This window comes from Mustela putorius, unplaced genomic scaffold, assembly GCF_011764305.1.
Source record: "Mustela putorius furo isolate JIRA1106 unplaced genomic scaffold, ASM1176430v1.1 tig00003972_pilon_pilon_pilon, whole genome shotgun sequence".
Taxonomy (NCBI): Eukaryota; Metazoa; Chordata; class Mammalia; order Carnivora; family Mustelidae; genus Mustela; species Mustela putorius.
Window position 1 is genome coordinate 13,262,074 of NW_025422115.1, and position 19,983 is coordinate 13,282,056.

Consider the following 19,983-nt stretch of genomic DNA (forward strand, 5'->3'; position numbering starts at 1 on the left):
ATGAAGTGTGTGGAGTTCTTGTGTCTTCGTTTACAAGTACTTGGTGAGCATCTACTTTGTGCAAGCAGGCTCTGGTCCCTGATTATTCAGCAGTAAACGAGACCCACAGGTGGGCTTTCCAGGTTTTTCTCCTGACTGATTGGGTCAGGTTAGGTTTTCAGATGGGCAGGAGCTTCTGGAATGCAGGTGAGATGGGAAATGCAGTTATTAGGAATGAGACTTGGTTTATAAAAACCCATATGGAAAAGAGTATGGTTAGTTTGGGGCTCCTTACACAAGAACAGAAGAGAAAATACACTTAAAACCATGGGTCAGACACTGAAGTGAGCTGTACAGCAGCAGAAGAACAGCCCCCACCATCACAGCACATTTTGCATTCCTGTAGTAATTTTGGGCTGAGTACATATTAATCCAAACCTAACAGATCCTGTGCCTAGGAGTCCATGAGGAAACCATTTTGTTAAAGGCTTTTTATTTCCCCATATTCCATGCTCTCTTTAATGTGATTTTTAAAATTTACATTCAAATTTATACCTATAAATCCTATTTAAATGTGCTTTATATTAAACATTTTGTCTAATTATGGCAGTAATAAAAAGGAATTACACTACTCCTACCGATTTCCATAAGAAACTCTGTGTTGAGTTTCCTTTCAAATAATGTGCCAAAGGTTAGAATAAAACACTATTAATCTAGGGGTGCTTGGGTGCTTCAGTCGTTAAGTGTCTGCCTTTGGCTCAGGTCATGATCCCAGGGACTTGGGATGGAGCCCTGCACCAGGCTCCTTCTCAGAGGGAAGTATGTTTCTCCCTTTCCCACTCTCCCTGCTTGTGTTCCCTCTCTTGCTGTGTCGCTCTGTCAAATAATAAATAAAAAAATTTTAAAACCTACTATTAATATATTAAAAGTTTAATAACAAGAAAATTAACATTTTTGTCAGATATGAATAAAAGAGGGAAAATAAAACACTCATTATTCCCTGATAAACCATGCCACGTGGGGAATACTTCCTTTATTAGGTGAAAATACTTTACTGGCTAATTTTTTATTTAGAAATACCATCTGAGGGTAGGAGAAGAATGAATGAAACAAGATGGGATTGGGAGGGAGACAAACCATAAGTGACTCTTAATCTCACAAAACAAACTGAGGGTTGCTGGGGGGAGGGGGTTTGGGAGAAGGGGGTGGGGTTATGGACATTGGGGAGGGTATGTGCTTTGGTGAGTGCTGGGAAGTGTGTAAACCTGGTGATTCACAGACCTGTACCCCTGGGGATAAAAATATATGTTTATAAAAAATAAACAATTATTTTAAAAAAAGAAATACCATCTGAATATTAAATTATTCCGGTAATGGCCCTTTACTTTTCTTTGGTTTAAAGACATCATCCTTATAATTTACATATCCCTTTCCCATACACATTGCCCACCGTTCCCACAGAATTTACTTACCTCCTTACATAGGTCATTTTAGTATTTCATGAAGTCATGTGACATTTTCTTCAAACTTCTCACATTGCTTATGCACCTACCAAGGATTTTAAAAAAGTATACATTTCTTCTACTCCTCACTGTTCGCGTCCCCCTTCTCCTTTCCTATTCCCCTTCTTCTCCCTCCTTCTTTTTCTTCTCTTTAAAATATATGTTAAAAAATAAAATTTATGTTAATTAATGGAGTTTCATTTTCTTTTTTTTTTTTTAAAGATTTTATTTATTTATTTGTAAGAGACAGAGGGAGAGAGAGCGAGCGAGCACAGGCAGACAAAGAGGCAGGCAGACGGAGAAGCAGGCTCCCTGCCGAGCAAGGAGCCCGATGCGGGACTCGATCCCCGGACCCTGGGATCATGACCCGAGCCGAAGGCAGCTGCTTAACCAACTGAGCCACCCAGGCGTCCCAATGGAGTTTCATTTTCATCTTGAAAGAAGAAATAATATGAAAAGATTTTAAAAAGAAACATAAAGCTGCTTCATGCTCTACCCTTCCTGACTTGAGCCCACTTTCCATTCTCTACATTCTGTTATTTTGCTTCCCATTCCTGAAATACATTTATACAAAAATTTTTTGATCAGCCATTGTAAGATAATGCATAATAGTGCTTACCAGAGATGACTAGAATTTAGTTTTCTACTTGTAAGAGTTTATAGGCGAGATAAACACGACACCAGGCGAGGTAAGCACAAGGCTAGATTTATTAAAGGCACCCTTGGGCGAGGTTCCGTGACTCTGGAGAAGAGTCAGGGAAGTCGCACCGGGAGGGGGTCGAGTGGGTCTTTTATGTGGGTTAAGAGAGGGAATAAGTTCACAGCCATATAAGGTACGGTATTCGGGGATTGGAAGGTTGGGGGAGTCCTGATGCTCCGGTTTCTTGCATAGGTATTGGGTTACTTGCAGAGATGTGACCTGGGCATACATCCTTATGGCTGGAGAGTCAAGGGTTCGGAAAGGGGGTGGGGTGGGTAGGGGGAAGCCTGGAAGATGGCAGCCCGTCGGTCATTTCTATTGTTTCTCTGCATTCCCTGAGCCTCCGACCCAACACTACAACACTACTAACTGCCTTTCCTTGTGTATTCTCCACTCCCATTCTCCCCAAACAAAACAAAATTTGATCAAATATATATCTCCTGCTTACAATGTTATAATCATGTGATAACTGAACTCTGCAAAATTTCCTAGTGTGATTTGCTTAATTTTTGGAGAGGAGAATAAAAATTCTCTTTGTTCAGGAGGTAACTGCTTTCTTTTAAAAATGTAATGTCATATCCTAGCATCAGTGTTTTATCAGTAATTCTGATTGAACCAGAATCTTCTCTAGGTCTGAGTTCTTCAACAGTCCCTTTTGGCCATCTTCCTCAGATTTGCTTTCCCTTCATCTGCTCATGGACTGCCTACTGATTGGACCTGGAGTCTCCCTACACCATCATCCTAGGAAGTCCCTTCCTCTCTTTCTTGTGTTGACCTCCTCATCTCTAGACCAGTCCTTCCCAGTCTTAGGCATTCTCTTCCCTTATTTTGGTGGAGCATATTCTCCAAGAACTTCCTAAAGAATGTTCCATAGAAGGTACATTTTTGGGAAATCTTGAATATCTAAAAATTTCTTTATCTTCACTCTCGTAGGCTGGCAATAATTGCACCTCAGATTTACACAAATATTAATCTATTGCTGGCTAGATTCTGTTATTGAATATGGATGGGTTCTATCTCATCCTTATTTATGATGATTTAATTGTGACTACTTCTTGCCTCAATTCCTTTACTCCTTGCCACAATCAGAAAAATTCTTTTCCCCTTCAAAATTTGTAATTTTATGATCCTGTGTTTTAAATACAAAGTATTATCTGGGGTAATTTTTTTTTTTATTTCATTATGCCAGGCACTAGGCAATTCTTAACTATCTGGAAGGTGAAGGCTTCAAATAATAAAAATTCGTCTTCTATTATTCCTTTTTTAAATATACCCACCGTAGTCTTAATGTGTTAAGCATAATGCTAGTCTAACATGCTTCTACACATAAGTTTACAAACATTTGTATCTGAATGAAAGAAGATATAACTCAAAAGTTGATTTGTACACAGTGTAGTGTCAATGAATTTAACATATGTCTGTTCTTACATGCATCTATACACATGCTCCCAAACACTTCTATCTTAATGAAAGAATATGTTACATGAAATACTCATTATATGTAATAGAGTTTCACTGAGTCCGTAACAGGAATACTGTAAAGTGCTTCCACACATACCTTTATAAATACTTATATCATAATGAATAAAGATGTTATATGAAGGAAGTTATATACACAGTGTTTTGCAATCTTTTGAGCATCTGGTTATTCCCATATACTTCTACTGTATGCTACTTGAAAGGTTTATACACAATACAGTTTCACTGAGTTAAGCATGTGACTATTTCCATATGATTCTACACATATGTTTATGAACACTTACAATAGCAAATAAAAGTGTTGCTGGAAAGATGCATTATACACAGAGTAGTTTTAATGAGTTCAGCATAATGCTACTCCTTCCTATATACTTCTACATGAGTTACATACCCTAATTTAATAAATGAAAATTTCATTTAAAACACTTATTATACAAAGTATAGCTTCAATGAGTTAAGCGTAAGGCTATTCACATATGCTTCTAAATATAAGTTTACGTACACGTCTGTCTTAATGAAGAAAATGTTATTTGAAGAACACAGTATGCACACTGTAGATCTAGCGAGTTAAGCCTACTGCTATATCCATTTGTTTCTACACAGAACTTTACAAACACTTTTTTAAAGTTTTTATTTAAATTCCAGTTAATTAACATACAGTGTAAAATTATTTCAGGTGTACAATATAGTGGTTCAACAGTTTTATACAAACCCCAGTGCTCATCACAAGTGAACTCCTTATTCCCCATCACCAATTAACCTATCCCATTAACCAAAATCATCCACCTCCATTCTGGTAAGCATCAGTTTATTCTCTGTAGTTAAGTTTCTTGATTTGTCACTCTCTCTTTCTTTTTCAACTTTGCTCTTTTATTTTGTTTATTCAATTCCACATATGAGCGAAATCATATAGTATTTTTTTTTCTCTGTCAGATTTATTTCACTTCATAATACTCTCTACCTCCTTTCATGTCATTGCATATGACAAGACTTCATTCTTTCTTTTATGGCTAAGTAATATTCGTGTGTGTGTGCGCGCGCGCGCACACATATATAATACTTATTTATCAATTCATCAGTCAGTGGGCACAAAAGCTGTTTCTGTAATTTGGCTATTGTAGATAATGCTGCTATAAACATCTGGGTACTTGTATCCCTTTAAAATAGTATTTTTATATTCTTTGGGTAAATACCTAGTAGTGTGATTCCTAGATCATAATGTAGTTCTATTTTTTTAAAAAGATTTTATTTATTTATTTGACAGAGATCACAAGTAGGCAGAGAGGCAGGCAGAGAGAAAGAGGAGAAAGCAGGCTCCCTGCCGAGCAAAAAGCCCGCTTGAACCCAGGACCCCGGGATCATGACCCGAACTGAAGGCAGAGGCTTTAGCCCACTGAGCCACCCAGGTGCCCCAGTGTATTTCTATTTTTAACATTTTGACGAAACTCCATACAGTTTTCCACAGTGGCTGCAACAGTTTGCATTCCCTTTTACCACATGCTTACCAGTACCTGTTCTTTTTTCTGTTATCAATTGTAGCCCATTCTGACAGATATAAGGTGATACTATGTTGTAGTTTTGATTTTCATTTCCCTCATGATCTGTAATATTGAGATTCTTCCATGTGTCTGTTGGCCATTTGTATGTTTTCTTTGAAAAATATCTATTCGTGTCTTCTGCTCATTTTAAAATTGGATTATATGTTTTTTGAGTGTTGAGTCCTATACGTTCTTTACATATTTTTGATACTAACCTCTTATCAGATACGCCATTTACAAATATCTTCTCCCATTTCATTGGTTGCCTTTTAGTTTTGTTGATTGTTTCCTTCACTGTGCAAAAACCTTTTATTTTGATGAAGTCCTAACAGTTTATTTTTGCCTTTGTTTCCCTTGCCTCAGGAGACATATCTAGATAGAAGTTGCTATGGCTGATGTCAGAGAAGTTACTGCATATTCTCTTCTAGCATTTTTATGATCTCAGATATCACATTTAGGTCTTTAATCATATTTATATATGTGGTCTAAGAAAGTGGGCCAGTTTTGGCGCCTGGGTGGCTCAGTGGGTTAAGCCGCTGCCTTCGGCTCAGGTCATGATCTCAGGGTCCTGGGATCGAGTCCCACATCGGGCTCTCTGCTCAGCAGGGAGCCTGCTTCCTTCTCTCACTCTCCATCTGCCTGCCTCTCTGCCTACTTGTGATCTCTGTCTGTCAAATAAATAAAATCTTTATTAAAAAAAAAAAAGAAAGTGGGCCAGTTTCATTCTTTTTGCATGGTGCTGTTCAGTTTTTCCAACACTATTTATTGAATGGATTGGCTTTTTTTCCATTGGATATTCTTTCCTGCTTTACTGAATATTAATTGATGACATTATTGTGGTTTCATTTCTGGGTTTTCTCTTCTGTTCTATTGATCTATATTTTTGTGCCAGTACCATGCTACATACCACATACTATAGCTTTTTAAAATAACTTGAAATCTGGAATTGTGATACCTCCAGGTTGTCTTTTCTTATTCAAGATTGCTTTGGTGTTTTGGGGTCTTTTGTGGTTCCATAGACACTTTAGGATTGTTTGTTCTAGCTCTGTGAAAAATGTTGTTGGCATTTGGATAGGGATTGCATTAATTATGTAGATTGTGTTGGATAGTATAGATGTTTTAACAGTATTTTTTCTTCCAATCCATGAGCATGGAATGCCTTTCTATTTCTTTGTGTCCTCTTCAATGTCTTTCATCAGTGTTTTATAGTTTTTAGAATACATGTTTTTCACGTCTTTGTTAGATTTATTCCTAGGTATCTTATTGTTTTGAGTGCAATTGTAAATGCAATTGATTTCTTAATTTTTTTTCCCACTGTTTCATTATCGGTATACAGAAACTCAAGAGATTTCTGTACATTGATTCTGTATCCTATAACTTTACTGAATTTGTGTTATCAGTTCTAGAGGATTTTTAGTGGAGTCTTTTGGGTTTTCTATATATATGTATATAGTGTCATGTCATCTACAAATATTGGAAGTTTAACTTCTTCTTTGCCAATTGGGATGCTTTTTATTTCTTTTTGTTGTCTGATTGCTGTGGCTAGGACTTCCAGTACCACATTAAATAAAAGTGGAGAAAGTGAACGTTGCTTTTTGCTCCTGACCATAGAGGAAAAGCTCTCAGTTTTTCTCCACTGAAGATGATATCAGCAATGGGTTTTTCATATATGCTCTTTATATGTTGAGGTATGTTCCCTCTGAACTTACTTCATTGAAGATTTCTATCGTAATTGTCAAATGATTTTTCTGCATCTATTGAAATGATCATACATTTCTTATGTTTTCTTTTACTGATGTGATATATCCCAATGAGAGATTTGTGAATATTGAGCCATGTTTGCAACCTAGGAATGAATCCCACTTGATCATGGTGAATGATTCTTTTAATATATTGTTGGATTTGATTTCCTAGTAGCTTACTGAGAATTTTTGTATCCTTTTCAGTAGGAATAGTGGCCAGTATTATTTTTTTTTTTTATTGTGGAGTCTTAATCTGGGCTTGGTATCAAGGCAATGCTGGTATCATAGAAAGAATTTGGAAGTGTTCCTTCCCTTCCTATGTTTTTGAAATATCATATCTTCTTTAAATATTTAGTAGAATTTGCCTGTGATGCCAACTGCTATTGAACTTCTGTTTGGAGTTTTTTGAGTATTGATTAAATTTCTTTGAATGTTATCCACCTATGCTAGTCTTCTAGTTATTATTGTTTCAGTTTTGTGAGTTTATATAGTTCTAGGAATTTATCCATTTCTTCCAAGTTGTCTAATATGTTGACATATAGTTAATATTCTCTAAGAATTGTTTGTATTTCTGGGTTGTTGGTTGTTATTTCTCTGTTTTCATTTGTGATTTTGTTTGTTCATTCATTTGTTTTTTGTTTTGTTTTGTTTTGTTTTTTTATAAGGCTGGCTAGAGGTTTATCAACTTTTAAAATTTTTTCCAAAAACCTGGTCTTGGTTTCATAGATCGGTGTTTTTTTTCCCCCTATATCTTTTATATCTACTCTAATCTTTATCATTTTCTTCCTTCTGCTGGCTGTAGGCTTCATTTGTTGTTCTTTTTCCAGCTCCTTTAGGTTTTTAGGTATAAAATTAGGTTGTTTATTTGCGGTTTTTGTTTGTTTTTCATTTTGTTTCGCTTTGGTTTGTTTTTGCTTCATGAAGTAAGCCTGTATTGCTATTGGGATTTTATTGCATCCCAAAGGTTTTGGACTACTATGTTTTCATTTTCATTTGTTTCCATGTACTTTTTGATTTATTCTTTGATTTCCTGGTTGGCACACTCATTATTTAGTAGCATGTTGTTTAACCTCCATATATTTGTGGTCTTTCCAGACTTTTTTCTTGTGGTTGACTTCAGTTTCATAGCATTGTGATCAGAAAAGCTATGTGCTCTGACTGTGATGCTGAGGCTTGTTTTATGGTCTAATATGTGGTCTGTTCTGGAGACTGTTCCATGTGCACTTGAAAAGAATGTGTATTCTGCTGGTTTAGGATGAAATGTCCTGAATATACCTGTTAAGTCCCTCTGATCCAATGTGTCATTCAAAGCCATTGTTTCCTTGATGTTTTGTTCAGATGATCTTTCCACTGATATAAGTGGAGTGTTAAAGTCCCATAATATTACTGTGTTATTATCAATCAGTTCCTTTATGTTTGTTATTAACTGTTTAATACATATGGATGCCCCCATGGTGGATGCATAACTATTTACAATTGTTATATTGTCTTATTGGATTGTCCCTTTTGTGATTATGTAGTGCACTTCTTTGTCTCTTCTTATAGTCCGCGTTTTATAATCTATTTTCTCTGATAGAAGTATTGCTACTTTGGCTTTCTTTTGACATCCATTTGCATGATAAATGTTTTTCCATGACCTCATTTTCAATCTGTGTGTGTCTTTAGGTCTAAAATAAATTTCTTGGAGGCAGCATATAGATGAGGCTCTTTTTTTTTTTTTAAACCATTCTGAAGCCCTTTATCTTTTGATTGGAGCATTTAGTCCATTTACATTGAAAGTAATTATTGATAAATATATATTTATTGCCATTTTATTACTTGTTTTGTCTTTCTTTCTGGAGATTTTCTCTGATGATTTCTTGATTTTGTCACTTTTGGTCTCACCTCTGAAATCAAAGGGTCCCCTTTGCTATTTCTTGCAAGGATGGTGTAGTGGTCCTTTAGTTTTTGTTTGTCTAGGAAACTCTTTGTCTCTCCTATTTTGAATAACAGCTTTCTGGGTCAAGTATTCTTGGGTGCAGACTTTTCCTATTTAGCACTTTGACTATATCATGCCACTCCCTTCTGGAATGTTATATTTCTGTTGAGAAATGCCCAACTACATGTTTTTCCTTAAAAGTTAAGGACTTGGGGCACCTGGGTGGCTCAGTGGGTTAAAGCCTCTGCTTTCGGCTCAGGTCATGATCCCAGGGTCCTGGGATTGAGCCCTGCATCGGGCTCTCTGCTCAGCGGGGAGCCTGCTTCCCCCCCTCCCCCCCACTGCCTGCCTCTCTGCCTACTTGTGATCTCTGTCTGTCAAATAAATAAATAAAATTCTTTAAAAAAAAAGAGACTTTTTTTTCTTCTTGCTATTTTTAACATATTTTCTTTATTATTATATTTTGCAAATTTAATTACAATATGTCTTCGTGTTGACCTGTTTCTTATTTTGATGTGAGTTCTTTGTGTCCCCTGAATCTGGATGTCTGTTTCCTTCCTCAGGTTAAAGAAGTTTTGAATTATTATTTCTTCAAATAAATTTTCTACCCCCTTTCCTCTCTCTCTTCTTCTTCTGGGACTCCTATAATATGAATGTTATTATGTTCAATGGAGTCACTGAGTTCACTAAGTCTATTCTCATAATCTAGAATTCTTCTTTATGTCTTTTGTTCAGCTTAATGAAGCTTTCAATTAGTTTGCCTTCTAGATTACTAATTCATTCCTCTACTTCTTCCAGCCTGGTGTTCATTGGATCAAGCACATTTCTAATCTCATATATTGTACTCTTCATCTCTTATTGATTCTTTTTTAACTCTTTTATTGCTCTAGTAAGGAGCTCACTGATGTCCTCTATTAATTTCTCAGACCTGGTATCTTTATATTTCTTGCTTGAAGTTCTCCATGAGAGATGTTACTCGTATCCATTTCACTTTGATCTAGCCATGCCCTTGACTTGTTCTTTCATTTGGAATAATTTCTTCCACCTTGGCATTTTTTTTTCTAAGTCTATGCCTTCTCTGTGTTAGAAAAGTCAGTTATGTCACCTGCTTTTGAAAGTACTGGCTTCATGAAGATGTCCTGTAGTGCCTGGGGCCTGGTGCTTGGAGGAGTGTCTCCACTGTGTGCACATGAGCTCTGTTGTTCTGTTTTGACTGCTCTATTCTTCACACCAGTCATCTGCTGAGGCTCTCCTTGCATGCCATAGTCAGTGTTTGCTCTGTGACCTGAATGCGGTAAGTTTTAACGAGGTGTGCTCTGGTCTGCTTGTGAAATGAGACCTGTCACCACCTCTACTGTAACTGAGGCCCTACAGAATTCTGGTTCAGAGAAGCAGTATAGGGAGGGGTTTGTGAAGGTCCTTCTGGTGGAGGGGTCTGCTGTGCTGGGACTGAGATAAGTGTGACTGAGAAGGGCACTCCTACCAGAGCAGAGGGATAGAGCTTAGTGTATGCAAGTTAGGCAGCCAGTGTCTGTGCTGTGCTGTTCCCCACAGGGGACTCTATGTTTATAATGAAGGGTAGCAGAGGGAAATGACACTGGACAATTCCTGGGTTCCCTGAGAGGTGTCTCCATGGAATCTGCCTCTCAGGGATGTACTCTAAGAAAAGTAAATAATCTCCCCACAGTGGGCCCCACATTCTCTTTAGATTGAAGTGTCTAGGTTTAGGGTGTCTACCTCCAGTTTGTTTGCCTTCCTTCTTTTCAAGAGTAGGGCAGTGCCCTCCAGGCTTTATATCAGCCTTTAACCTTTGCTCATTGCATGCAGTCATGTAATTTAACCCTTTTCATTTTCCAAGCCAGTGGCTTTGGTGAAATGTTCCCCTTGTGCATCACCTTGTCTGTTCCTCTCTCTCCCTTCTCATTTTTTTTTCCACTTCTTACCTTCTTTGATGTGGCCTCTTCTCTCTCTTCAGTTGTGGTATTTGTTCTTTAGGTCTATTTCTGGAGTAGTTAGGATGATTTGATACTCATTTATTTGTTTTTATGGGAAGAGGTAAGCCACCACCATCTTTCTCTGATGACTTTATTATATTATTCCTTTAATAAATTCTTTCTTCTGTGGTATTATCTTTCTCTTATAATTTTATTATAACCACTTTATATTGTATACATTTTTCTTATTGCACTAGTTTTTAGGAATTTTTTTTACCAATTTACTCTCCAACTATCTACTAATTTTGAAAAACAAATAAACAAATAAAAACTCCAAAGGACTTTCTTGTCCTTGGAATATTCCTCATTAATGGCATCCTGCTATTATTTTGATGACTTAATAATGTCTCTTCTCTCTCTGAGGACATTAATCACCATTACTTTGAAGTTTTTTTCTGGTCCCACATTGCTTCTAATACCTCTGGTACTATTTCTTCCTATTTGTTTTGGAGTACATTTTTTTATATAATAGAGAATTTCCTCACTTGTATCTTATTAATATTTAGAAATAAAGTACTCATGGATGACTGGAAGCTCTCTGTAGGTCTCACAGTGGAGCGAAGTCTGGGAATCTAGAGGAAGTACTGCTTGTTAGTATTTCTAGGTCTTTTTACTTTGGCTTATTAATTTCACAAGGGTTTTTTGTTGTTGTTGTTTGTTTTTTGTTTTTTCTTTGCTTGGGAAGTTGCAAACTTGTGGACACATGCTGGAAACCAAATAAGGAAATGGCATTGTGTGCTTACCTTTTATTTCTGTGTCACTGAATCTTGGGTTTTTGATTCAGCCTCCAAAGATCAGGAAATTCCGTGTTTTATTGGGATGGAGAAAGACAATCACCAGCTCTGTTTGTTTTATGGTGTTTTAACTCCCTCTTCTCTTTTGGATCCATTACAAGTTCTTGTCCTGAGATACTGAGAACCCCTAACTCTTGAGATTCTTCATGGTTCACCTTATCTAGAACCGGGACAGTCTGAGATATTACCTCACTTGTGAGTTAACAAGTTGGCCTACAACAGTTTCATAGATTCTGGGAGAAGAGAGGAGATGCTTGGTTCAAAGACAAAGGACTTTATTATTCAGGTCACTGCAGGAATCATAAGTTCCATATTTCCCTCTATTCTCCTTGCCCCCCCAAGTTCTGTGGGATAAGTGTGAAGCAGTTTTTGTCACAACTGAGGATCTCTGAAGTTAGGAAACCTCAACATTTATTTTTTCATTTTATTCTATTTCTTTTCAGTGTTCCAGAATTCATTGTTTAAGCACCACACCTAGTGCTCCATGCAATACGTGCCCTCCATAATACCTACCACCAGCCTCATTCAACCCCCACCCCTCTCCCTTCCAAATCCCTCAGTTTGTTTTTCAGAGTCTATAGTTTCTCATGGTTTGTCTCCCCCTCCATTTCCCCCCAACTCACTTCTCCTCTCCAACCCCAACATTTTTAATGTCTGCACATCTTTTCATGATGTATTTGATGAAGGAATTTCTTAATTTTAAAGAAATTCAATTTATCAGTTTGTTCTTTTATGCTTATGTTTTAATGTCCTATTTAAGAGATGTTTGCGTTTCTCCAATTCATGAACATATTTTAAAAATTTTATTCTTGGGATGCCTGGGTGGCTCATCAGTAGGTTAAGCCACTGCCTTCAGCTCAGGTCATGATCCCAGGGTCCTGGGATCTAGTCCTGCATCAGTCTCCTTGCCCAGCAGGGAGCCTGCTTCTCTCTCTGCCTCTGCCGGCCACTCTGCTTGCTTGTACTCTCTCTCCCTCTCAGATAAATAAATAAATAAATAAATAAATAAATAAAATGTAAAAAAATAAAAAGATAAAAATTCTATTCTTAACGTTTTAGTATTTTAACAATCACATATAGGTCTATAATCTAGTTCAACTTAATTTTTGTCTATGACATGAGGTAGGAGTCAAGGTTAATTTTTTCCCCCACTATGATATCCATTTGCTCCATGACCACATATTAGAAAAACTATCTTAAACAGTGCATAGAATTCTAAAAACTGGGAGTATGTTTCAGCACTTAATATGTTCTACTTTAATGAACTACAAAATGTGAGACCAAATGCAGCTGCCATTACTGTGTATTTACCAAATGGTGATTGGGCTATTCAAATGAAACAAATAAATAAAAGATGTTTTTAAGGAGGTTATAAAAAAACGATAAGAATAGACTTTATACATGTACTATAATTCATAAAAATGAAGGAAAATTATGTAATAAAATAGATAACATTTTTTCAACACCTCTTAACAGTTACTGTAGTACTGCAGTTGTCACTTTTGTTCCAAAATATCTGCTCACTAAGGAAAATTAGGGAGTGTGGACAAATTGTACTTCTTGTTATATTAAGGAATTTCCTAGGAGATCTCAATTAAAGAAAAAGAGTACCAGGAAAGGCAAATTGGATTCATTAACAAAGTTTTCGTTAATACACATAAAGGATCATTCTGAGTATGGTATCTGACACTCCCTTTCTATGGTACCTGAAGAGATGTGGGAGACAGAGGTTAAAGCTATCACTGAAACCATTGTAGGATATTGGGGCCCTTGCAGCCCCAATTTATAATTTCTTAAGCCAGGGTCTACACAAAAGGGTGAAGTTAATTCTTTCTCACTTTGCAGTTTTGGTCCTCTGAGAGCTACAGGACAAGTGAGCTAATTATAATGTCACCTTTTGAAGATTTTTTTTTTTTTTTGAAAGACAGAGATCACAAGCAGGCAGACAGGCAGGCAGAGAGAGAGACAGGAGGAAGCAGGCTCCCTGCTGAGCAGAGAGCCAGATGCAGGGCTAGATCCCAGGATCCCCGGATCATGACCTGAGCTGAAGGCAGAGGCTTTAACCCACTGAGCTACCCAGGCACCCCTATAAAGGTGCCTATAATGGCACCTTTTGGACATGGCAGGTGCCAGATCAGATGGCAGTACCCAGCAACAAAGCAAATCATATACAATGGATAAAGCTTGTCAAATGTATCTGGTATTTTCTAGACTAGGATTAGAGGAAAGAAAATGGACATTACATTTTAACTGTGCAGAGAGCAAACTCAGTCTCTCTCTTTCTCTCTCTCTCTTTCTCTCATTCTTAAAAATGTTTTTATCTATTCATTGAAGAAAGAGAGAGCATGGACAGGGGAAAGGTCAGAGGGAGAGGGAAAAGTAGACTTTCTGCTGACTAGGGAGCTCAATGTGAGGGAGGCTCTATCCCAGGACCCCAGGATCATAATCTGAGTTGAAGGCAGATGGTTAACTGAGCCAGCCAGGTGCCCCATTATTTATTTATTTTTAAATATTTGTTTGTTTGTTTGTTTGTTTATCTATTTATTTGCTTTAAGGAGAGAGTGAACATGAGTGGAGGGAGGGACAGAAGGAGAGGGAGAGAATCTCAGACTTCCTCATTAGTGCGCAGCCCAACTTGGGGCTTGATCTCATGAGTCTAAGATCATGACTCTGAGATGATGACTTGAGCTGAAACCAAGAGTTGGATGCTGAACCAACTGAGTCACCCAGGCGTCCCTGGGATTGTTTCTTAGATGTGTGAAACATCCCTTTGAGACTCTTCGATATAGATCATGAGCAGGAGAAGGGTTGGCATGAGGAAGAATAGGGATTTAGTTAGCAGCTAGGATAAAGACAAATAGAAAACTATCTTGAACATATAAATGTAAGGCATCATTATTATTGGATTTAAAACATTTAAATTATCTTACCTATTTGATTCTCTTAACCCAAGAGTTTGCAGCCAGTTTTCCTAAAATGAAAAAGAAGGAATCACATGGAGGTTAAGAGATTTGCCTACTATTTTAGTAGTCAATCCAGGTCTGGTGGAGCCTAGATCTATGGACATCATTTTCTATCTCGTGCCTCTTATTCTCTGTAGCCTCACTGTTTCCACATGCCTTCTCACCCTAAATCCCTCTCAACAATCCTGACCCATCAGCCTTTCACGACCACTCTCAGGCAAATTCTGCTGAAAAATACTGCTCTTACTATATTTCTACTCTATTCAACATATGCAGAGACTCCCCACTGGCTCCTAGATTACATATGAATGTCAAAAAACCAAAAACTTTTATTTATAAAGAAATAGTTGTGTGCTAATTTGAACAGCTAGATTGTACAAAAAATGGCTTGAAAATTCCCTTTTGATATCCTTAAAGAGCTGGATTCCATTATATATATATCTCTTTCTCTTCAGAACCTCTTAACCTCAGACTGGAGTTGGGAAGAAATATTGCTTAGGTTCCCTCAAATCATTCTTGGGCACCAGACATTGTTCTGGACCTCGGAGCAAATAAGCTCGTTACTTGTAACAGTGCCCAGGGAAAGACAAAGCTGTGGGTTATGAAAGTTCCTTCCATGGCATCCCTTTACTCCTGCAATCTCCAGTTTCTCAGTTGTTCACATGTTTTCATAGTCTAAGTCATAGTGAGCTAAGTTTGATTCATCATAGCATGATCTATATTAACTTTTAACTTTTCCATATTTACGTTCTCTTTCTCTCTCTCCACACACACACACACACATGCACACACACACACAGACAAATTTTTTTTTGCTAATATGTTGAAAATCAGTTGCAGGCATCACAGCATGTCATCTCTGAATATTTCAGGTTTCCTACCTATGAATGAAAGTTCTACTCCCTACTCATAATACCACTAAAATAAAGCTATCATTTAGTATCTAATATATGGTAAAAAATTTTCCAGTTGCATTTGAAATGTCTTCCATAGCTATGCTATTTTGATCCAAGAATCAAGGTTCACACGCGACACTAATTATGTCTCTTCAGTCACTTCTGAACTAGTTTGGCACCCTCCTTTTTGATTTGTTGGGTTTGTCATGGCATTTACTTTTGTGAGGATTCCAGGTTGGTTATGTGCTAAATGGTAGAATGTCCCACATTCTGGAATACCTGATTGTTGTATCATGATTAGATTTACAATGAACATTTTTTGGCAGTAATATCTCATTGGTGAAATAATTTTGATTAAGCACTAAATACTAAACATTACATTTTCTGTTTTTGTGATAAGGAGTCTTCATCATAATGGGCATGTGTTCCTTAGCTTCCAATAAAATTAATAAGTGATATCAACACATGCAGATCTCCTTCTCTGAATGGAAAATGATATCTCTCACATTAGATCCATGTTGCTTTTGAAGTGTTTAGAAATTCAGCTCCATAATCAGATCAGTAATCAGTCTTGGATCAGAATTTTCTGCATATTGTTCTTATAAATATCTCCAAGTGATCCAAGGTGACAGTTGTCCTTCTAAATATTATTACTTGAAACCTTTGGAAAAAAAAAAAGAGTCCAAATTTTGACACAATCTCTTTCTTTCTTTCTTTCTTTCTTGCTTTCTCTTTCTCTCTTCCTCTCTCTTTCTATGTCTTTATCTCTTTCTTTCTGATATGGGGCAAATGGAGTGGGGTTTCTTATTAAAGTACCATATGAGTGATGATACATTTATCTACAACCAGATTCAGTGTTGGGAGGCACCTACATGATTGTGTAATACAATGTTCCAACTCACTGCACCAACTCCCTGCAGAGAACTGGTCCCCACTAGCCATGGTGACATCCGTTACCAGTGGCATCCAATAAAATTTTTGAGTTAAAATTCCCCCCATTTTTATTTATCAATATCATTTTTAGTTCTTGTAAGCCTTTATCTACCTTAAAACCCTTCAAATATTTGTAGACAACTCTACATTCTCAGAAGAATTTTCTTCTCTGGTTTAAATATCCTAAGCTTGTCCTCTATCCCCTGGGTATTTCCTCTAAGTGGGAACTTTCTGCATGCTTTCTTTTTGAAATGTGTATTCCTGCCCTCTCTCCCTCCTTCCATCTCTCATTTCCTTGCTCAGACAGTAATTCAGGTCTGCCATGTACAAACCAGGCATGGAAATGCCAAGCTGACTGCTTGTCCTCAGTGAGCTCATAAGTCACAAAAGTGCAAGGAGATAATCAGAAGAACCAACAGTGCGCATAGCAGTGACTCAACACCATGACTAGGACTGGGGCTTCTGTTACACTCATCACAAAGGAGGAGGTGGTCACTGGACCCAGAGAAAAGAGAAGCTCAGTTTCGTATGAATGGTAATATTCTAGGGAGGAAGAGGCATGGCCTAAGTTCTGGATGGGGGAGTGCAAGATGAAGACATGGAAGGTACAAAGCAGGGAAGTATAAGGTGGCAGGAGTATGGGATGAAGAAGAAAGCAGAAAGCCAATCATAAAGAGTCTTTTGGAGCCTTTCTCAGTTGTTTGGATTATGTCTTGGGCAGTTGGAAGCTTCCAGAATGAGTTTTACATTACAGAGTTAGTAACAAGATAGACACACCCTTTAGAAGGATATCTGATGGAAAATGCATATCTATATATGAAATAGAACATTTTCTTGACTAATCATCAGATGTACCAAGGAAGAAAAAAATTTAAAAGAAAAAAAATGTATTTTCCTTTTGTCTTAACACATTAGTATTTCTTACAGCAGCTTAGTTGGTTGTAAACAGAATATTACCATTGATTTCATTTTATTATTGTAGTTGCTCTTTAAACTTTTAAGAAGTGATCTGACATGTATAACAGCTTCTTCTTTGGGTTTTAGAGCCTTTTTTTTTTTTTTTTTTTTTTTTTTCCCATTTTTAGGAAAGTAAAGGCATTCTGTGCCCTCCTTCCCAGCATTAGTACTCTTTGGAGAACTCTCTGGGATAGAACAGATGTTGCAGGGAGGTCTGTTCCTGTTCTCTTGGCTTGGCCCACATATAGAAAACTGTGGCAACCCTCAGCTTTCATGTACTGCAGCCACCATGCCCATCAGTATGGTCACACCCATTGGGTTCCAACACCCAGTGAGGCACTGGCATTGGACTAGCAAAGCAAATAGCTCCTGCTGTTTCCAGAGGAATAAAGATACTCAATATATTATCACAAATAGTATTACTATAATTTTGTTTAAACAAAATGACAACAAAGGAGAAGCCAATCATCCTACAGGATGAATATCTCAAACTGTGTGCATGTCATGCTTGTTTAGCAAAGATAATATCCCGCCTTTCTTAGCATATTTTTTCCACAGAGATGATGGAACAAGTCTTGCAGCCTGAAATTCTATCTCCTGTGTTACCTCAGGGGAATTTAGACTGAAGACAGACTCTTCATACCAAAAAGTAAAGTGATAGGAAGCTTCATTCTTCCTAGGTTTAACTCGCCAGCCAGTGAGACCTTGACTAATTTTGCTCAGCTCCTCTGAATATATACTTCTCTAAAATATAATTCCCTCTCTGTGGGGCGCCTGGGTGGCTCAGTGGATTAAGCCTCTGCCTTTGGCTCAGGTCATGATCTCAGGGTCTTGGGATTGAGCCCCACGTTGGGCTCTCTGCTCAGAAGAGAGCCTGTTTTTCCCTCTTTCTTTGCCTGCCTCCCTGCCTACTTGTGATCTCTATGTCAAATAAATAAATAAAATCTTTAAAAAAATGTTTAATTCCTCCTCTCTGGTTCTCTGGACTATGATTAGCCCCATATTAATGGGTCCATGACTATCTCTCTTGTTTATCAATCATCTCTGCCCCCAAACCCAATGTGTGGGTCACTGTAAAGCTTAAAAAAATATATTTGTGCAATAAATATAATTTTGGCCATGACATTTGTTAGCATGTCCAAGCCTGGTGTATTTCCACCCAAAGTGTCTTGAATCAAATATCTTGCTCAAATATGTCCCACATAAGTAAATTCCTAATTACTCATTAACATCTGTTGAACCAATGCTCCTAATTCTACTTCCTGGAATTGGCCTTTAAAAATTATGTCCTTCAAATATTTGGAACTATAATCCCATTACCAATAAGTCTTCCATTTTGGTTCAAAATGCTTTGTTGTCTTCTCTCAATCAGATTCCCTTTATTAGGCTGGTTGGACAAAAGAAGTATTTTTATCTAACTTGTTCCTCAGAATATTCAACCTTATTAATAATTCCACTGGAAATTTTCCTATTCAACAATGAACTTGAAAAATAAGTTTCCAACCATGAAGTGACTCCAGATGTAATTAATTCAGTGCCTAATGCTGGGTCCTTAATAGGGATAAAAGACTTCTGTTTATGCAGCATAAGGCTATACTAGCATTTTTCTATTTTATTTTTTGCGTATTGTTTTATTGGTCTATTGATTTTTGCTGGCTTAAATTTTGTTTGCAGTCCAAACTCTGAGGCCTTTTCTCAAATCATTTCCTGCTCATGATCTCTTCTTATTCAGTTCTTATATACTTAATTTTTACTTTTTATCCCTTTAACACTTCTTCTTAGTTTAAATTGATCACAATAACCTGCGGAGAATATTTTGTGCATTAATTTCACCTAAGATATTCCTCTCATTCCACAGAATGTTCAGCTCTGGTTCATAATGTTCTGATGTTCCATATTTTCAAATGTGAACAAATGTTTATGATGCTGGGAAGTGTGTTCTCAGCTGATACTAACTTCTACTCTCTGAGAATGACTCCAATCCTCTTTAAACCTCTATACTGCTCAGCATATAGCTGCCACATTTCTATGCTGACCACAGCATTCAGTGTCCACAAATGCCTGTTAAAAACCAAGACATACAGGCTCTCTTTGGCTTTCCTCTAATCTGCAATTGCAGTAGCTGTCTTGAAAATGGTTTGCTGTCAACCCCCCCCCCCACTGATTCCATCTTTTTCGTAGTGATTAGAGTATCATTTATTAGAGGCTTAAATACCACCTCATAATTATTTATTCTTACCATTGAGGAGAGATTGTTAGATTTACCTGTCTATCTCAGACCTACCATGTCCCTGTTAGGAAAATCATAACAGCATGAACTAGTTTCTACTATTCCATAACCACTACCTTCTCTGCACTTCCAAGGGTTTGTAGTTAACATCTATATGGGGGTAATTCTCTTGAACATGAAACCTTCAACCTAATTGTAATCACTAAATGTTACCTTCCACAGCTAAGACTTCCTGGAAGTCCACGTTAGTCTTACATTTTCCTACACCCCCTGGATCTCTCATTATTTCTATAACTCACTAGAGAGCACCATCTCCTGTTCTAAAATTCTCCTGCCTCTCATTGCTTTGCTGGGCTTC

At 37.3% G+C, this 19,983-nt stretch overlaps 1 non-coding gene across 1 annotated transcript; it reads right to left on the reverse strand.

Annotated features, from left to right (window-relative positions):
- Positions 1–15,254: 15,254 nt before the first annotated feature.
- LOC123389414 lies at positions 15,255–15,322 on the reverse strand. Its single transcript, XR_006604018.1, has one exon. It is a non-coding gene; the product is annotated as a small nucleolar RNA SNORD29 (small nucleolar RNA).
- Positions 15,323–19,983: the final 4,661 nt, after the last annotated feature.